Below are 6057 nucleotides of genomic sequence, written 5' to 3'. Positions count from 1 at the left end.
TATGCCTGAAGGACTGCAGCCCATGGAAGGGACCCACGCTGGAGCAGTTTGTGAAGAACTGCAGCCCATGGGAAGGACCCACGTTGGAGAAGTTCGTGGAGGGCTGTCGCCCATGGGAGGGACCCCACTCTGGAGCAGGGGAAGAGTGTGAGGAGTCTTCCCCCTGAGGAAGAAGGAGCAACAGAGACAAGGTGTGATGAACTGACCCCAACCCCCATTCCCCGACCCCATGTGCCGCTGAGAGGGGGTAAGTAGAGAATTCAGGAGTGAAGCTGTGCCTGGGAAGAAGGGAGGGGTGGGGGGAAGTTTTTTTAAGATTTGGTTTTATTTCTCATTACCCTACTCCAGTCCGATTGGCAATAAATTAAGTTAATTTTCCCCAAGTCAAGTCTGTTTTTCCTGTGATGGTAATTGGTTGAGTGATCTCTCTCTGTCCTTAACTCGACCCACGAGCCTTTTGTTATATTTTCTCCCCCATGTCCAGTTGAGGGGAGGAGTGATAGAGTGGCTGTATGGTGCTTAGTCGTTGGCTGGGGTTAAACCATGACAAGTAACTACTAATGTCATTATAATGTCACACTTGCTCAAGTTTTTTTACTGGATCTGGGCCCTTGTCTTCCATCTCTCCCTTACATGGTATTTCTCAGATTCGTTAAACTACTCCCATGTGTTACAGGAGAATAACTGAGACTTGAAATCTTATCCTGGGCAGGTGGTTTCTGCATGGACCTTCTTTAGTGACTCTTGCTATTACTGTATGTCATTGCTGGCCTCATGCCCTTATGAAGTGAAGAGCAGTGAGTGCCAGGTTAATCAGCCCTTACTGTAATGAAAACCAAAGCCAGTTGGTTTCAAAAAAAAGTGTATAAGTTGCTGGTCTGGTAAGGAAAGTACTGGAAGAGAGTTGTTTGTGCCAATGTTGGCTCCAGAAAGATGAAGTAGACAGAAAGAGATGTGTGTTTGGGTTTGAATTCTCTGCACCAAGGCAGAAAACCAAGACTTGCATGCTGTGATAAAATCCCATGCAGATCATAAATGTGCACAAATCCTTTTTAACATGAAACGCTGCCAGTTTTGGCCTAAATAGCTGTGAGGAGGTTTTTGCTGTTGGTCTGAGCAGTGGTAAAAGTCTGCTGTGGTGCCTCAACCTCAGAGACACAAGAAATCCTGGCAATAAAAATGCTTCCTCCAATAACACCTTCAAGACTGGCATTGCTTAATGGGCTGTGAGATCACATGAAAGCAGCTGCTTCTCACCATTACAGAGGACACATTGCTCCTCTTAGTCAGTTTTAGCACATGGAAACCACAAAATAAGAAAAAACCAAATCAGGGCTAAAATATGACATTTCCACCTCCACACGCAGGAAACAATAATAGTTCAGTAGTGCTGGCATGAAAGGGACTGATCTCAGCTTTATCGGATTGGGAAAGTAATAAACACCCATATTAGAAGAGCTGTAGGTCACTTCGTTCTTCCTGCACACCCACTGTGGTCTTCCTGTTCCCTGCCTCCTGCCATTCACAGAGGAGGTTAAATAAACATGAAGGATGTACCGTGTTGCGTGCCTGTAGTGGCCAGAAGATTGCTGAGACCTGGGACTCATTTTGTCCATAGTACAGTACGAAGAGGCAGTTATGTGCTCCAAAAGCTCCTTAACCCAAAGGAGCACCTCTACTAAGTGGTTTTTCCTGGTAGAGAGATGCCCAGGCTAGAAGATGCCCCCCTGCTGCTGATGACTCTATCTTGTGTCACGAGGTGGCGACCCACCAGCCAGAGGACATGGGACTAACCAAGGAGGGCACGGTTCCCTATGCAGCATGCAAGGCATGAAACTACAATGAGACCAGCTCCAACTGTCTTCCATCTCAGCTGGAGCACAACAACCCTTAGACATGCCCTAGGACATGCTCAACAACAGCATAGGACAAAATTCCAGAATAAGGGATTAAGTGGTCCGCTAGATAATCTTCAAGCACACTTAAGACAATGGAAGGTTTTCAGGGAGACTTTTTTTCTTCTGCATCCCAAAGAGGAAAGACTACCTACAGAGCAAGGTCAGCATTTTGGTTGCGATTTCAAATTTTCATATTTTATATTCATATCTGAAAAAATAAAGAGCAGGTATAGACCTGAGTTTTTATTCTGGCATTCAAGCTAGCAGGGACGTAAAAGCTCAGATTTGAGCCTTCAATTTCATTGCTAGAAGGAAATATTCAATGCAAGCTATGCTACTAGTATAATACTGACATGTGTTATGCTGGACCTTTCGGAAGGGACCTCACCTACTGGGAATGCTCACTCCTTTCCAACCCTCCTTCTTTTTGCCATCCCTGGAAGAAACTCCTGAATGAATCTGATCTCCTGTTTTCATTCCTGGAAGACAAAAGTCTTAGAGAAACATCTTGCTTTGCTCCTAAAATGACTGTGGTGGAGAACATGAATTATGGTGTATCCTGTGGCTGGCAAGAGAATGTCAGAAGTGGGCACCTCTCCGAAGGCAGAAATCGCAGGTTTCCCTCTCCCTTGTGCTGAAGCCAGAGATATTGTGTGCGATGTGACCATGGTTTTGTTGTTCAACAGGGCCTGTTAACAGTGATTCAGATTTCAGGAAAGGCAAGGCAAGAAATTCCTTCTCCTTATTGTTTGTTTTTCAGGATGGAAGTGAGTGTCTGAGTGTCCTGCCTAACTTTATGGGTAACTTGTTTCCTAGAAGTGTCGAAAAGGATGATCTGGAATAGACAGAGCTTGGCTTTTGCCTCCTGCAGCTGGGAGGGACAGGAATTTTGCTTTTCCATGGATATTTACTGGAATTCACACCCCTCTTCTGATTCAGTACCTCCAGGTCAGGAGGTCCAGGTCCAGGTCACTTTACTCGTCACGGTTAAAGGGACTAAAATCCTTTGCAAATATATAAATCTGACTTTGGAAGTGGAGGGATTTGGAGATGTTTACCCCGCCCTAAAGATCTGACCTGCAACATGCCATTGAATGAATATGTTCTTTTCATATTCTGTGCTCCAGCTGAAAATTGGTCATCTGTAATTTATATGTCTTTGTTAATATTGGGAAAGAATGAGTGGGATTAAAGAGACTCAGATTTTTTTAAAGTAGCCTTTCAGTAAAAACAGGTCAAGAAGCAGATGTAGCAATTCCATCAACCATGTTCATTGTCCACAATATGTTTGGAAATCCAACAAGAGAAAAAGAGACTCCACAGTATTTTGGGGGTGAGTCATTTTTGTTGTTGTTTCTAAACATAGTGTTCTGGGGCCTAACACTTCCAGCCAGTCTTTCTTGTTTATATCATTACAGAAAAAGCTAGTACAAACAGAAGACCACTGGTGTCTCTGTAATTGGGAGCATGAAAGCTGATTTTTAACTTCACAAAGTGTTAGTCATGACCGCCTAAGAGCTTAAAGTGTCTGTTGCTTTTTCACCGTGAAGTGGATAGAGGCTTGTCTTGCAATTAAGTGTTGTTCTCTCCCTGTTGCCACTCTGTCAAGCCCTGGCTACCTGAATTTTGGATTGGCCAAAGACCTGATGGGACCTGCAGGAATACTCTTGTCTGATGTTCCTTCAGCGAGAGGAGCAATGGCAGTGTCAACCTCTGTTAGTTGCATCTAAGTGCAGTTTACCTCCCTGTGCTTCTGAGCAAGAGTAATTCCTTCTGGGGTTCTTATCTTCAGGACAGCAGGTCTCATCTGCAGCATCTTCCTGCCCAACACAGCTTCTGATCTTGTTGGAAAACCAGTTTGTTTCACAGCTCTTTGATGGCAGGCTTTACAACAGGATGCTTCTGTCAGTAGCGACCTTTCAGGAACGTTGCTTGAAGACTATCCTGAAAAGTATCACTGAGTGGCAAGGTGTAGATGTTAATAACCTTCCCTGCTCACTGGAATGAACTGGATGAATCGGGAGTAGGTTTTGGCTAGATGACTTATCCTCCTTTCCACCACTTCCTCCATATCTGCCTCTCTTGGACCATACCTGATGGCAGGCATGTCATAAACGGTTAAAACCAGCATGTCACGTTTCCTGATTGTAGTTTGATGTGGGATTATTTTACGTCTATCCATCTGAAAACCGTTGTAGTGAGACACCAAAAGCATAACATTGCTTCATGTTTATTGAATAATTTGCTCCTGGCTTCTTGCCCATAATGCAGCAACTAAAAGTAAAAAATAGCATGCACTTCGCTTGCACTTTCTCCTCATGCTGACTCTCCCTTCCGTTTTATTTCAAGTTTGGGGGCTTTCTCTAGAAAGTAAGTATGAATAAAGTATATAATGAAAGCCTACATGGTAGTCTAGCTTTTCAGGGTCCAACAGCGCTGTAGTTTATTTAGTTCCCAAGTAATTACCAGTTTGAAACTGCAGTTATACTTCCAACTTCTAGGGCAGTCAAATTAAACAGGAAAAATCATCCTCGAGGGCAGGTAGGTCTATAGTTTTCTGAGAGACTTTAATGCTCTCGTTGATGATGTGGAGAGTGCACAGACTCAATGAGGTCAATGGGGAGTTTGTCTTTCCTTGCATCAACGTCTTCAGCCACGTGTGGGAGGTACGTCGATATCCCTGTTTTTCTGTCCGCTGCCCGGGTGATGTCAGCCAAGTTACTTTAAGCTGGGGCAGAAGAATTAGTCCTATCTTACTGCTCCTAAAGCGGCTTAATTAAACTTTACGGCTTCAAACCCCATGGTCAGCTGCCAAAGAAGTCTAACTTTCCACCAGTAAAAGTTCTTAAACAGCCAAATACCTGTGCTTGGGACCTTAAAATTGCTTAAAATATGGCAGTGTTGAAGGAGCTGGAAGTTTTAAACTTAGTAATAGGGTCATAAAAGAAGGCTGTCTCATCTGCAGGGATTACTTGGTAGACCACCTCAGAACAGCCCCAAAGGGTGATCTGTAGGAGGTGGGAACATAGAGGTAAGGGCACTTGTGGAGGAAGACCCCATTTGAGTCTTGCCTCAAATTAGCACTCAGGTACTTTGTATGAAGCATTTATTGGCAGAGGGATGGAACCCACACCTCTGTCTTTCCCATGGTGGGTGCTTTTACCGTGATGCTGCAAAGCCTGGCTGGTGGGAGGTGCAGGTTGCTTCAGGCAAAATGGTGTTGGGCCTAGGTTTCCTGATGTCATTGGAAAACTCCCTGTTTATTCCGATACTGGGAATAACTGCAGATAAAGTCATAAAAGATGCCAAGGATCAGAGGTGTGAGAGTGCCACAAACAGATTGTGGCTACTAGGGTGATCAGGTATGAAATGATGATTTACAGCAGTTTTATGGCTGGCTGGCATCTTCTAGTGTTGCAGACGTACACTCTTTACTCAGTGGATTTCCATTCACTTTTTCTGTGGTGATCTGTCCAAAAAGGCCCAGGCTAAGTGGTACTTTCTGAACCAGAACTGTTAAGGAGGTGCCAACTCTTCACAATAATCTGGATGTGCTCCATGTTTTAACCAATCCAGCAAAGTCATAAATCTCTTACCATGTACATGTTTGTTTTCTTTCCTCTGTTTTTTTTTTCCCTACTAGGAGCTCCATGCTGTATGTTCACAGACTAAGAACGGCTTAGCAGAAGGGAATTGATATGGGGAGAGGACACTAATTGCCAGGCTAAAGTCCTCCCTGATACTAATCTGTTCCATCGGCACTGTATTTTATCAGATTAGTGCAGCAGGCGAAGTGCAAGAAGTAACACCAACTGGAAAGCAGGTAAGACATCCTCATTGATTGTGTGCTCAGATATTACAAGCAAAAAAGGGTACATCAGCCATGTGTTCCTTTTCAGAGAGGAGGAGGACATCAGGAAGTCTCTTAGTCCTTGCTAGGTTGCCAAATGATGGAAACTTGAAAGACTGCCAGACAGAACTGGGATCAAAAGCATTAGCATTCCATTTTTGGGGGAATAAAACTACCTATCCTCTGGAAAAAAAAAAAAAAAAAAGCCCTGTAGCTCAATGATATATCTGTCTCTGAAAGATATTTGAGTTGAGTTCTTAAAATACTCCCTTAGTCAGTTTATGGTGATGATTTCTGAGTTCTTTCAAG

This window comes from Aquila chrysaetos, chromosome 9 (genome assembly GCF_900496995.4).
Source record: "Aquila chrysaetos chrysaetos chromosome 9, bAquChr1.4, whole genome shotgun sequence".
NCBI classification, from domain to species: domain Eukaryota; kingdom Metazoa; phylum Chordata; class Aves; order Accipitriformes; family Accipitridae; genus Aquila; species Aquila chrysaetos.
Note: the sequence above shows the minus strand (reverse complement) of the source record.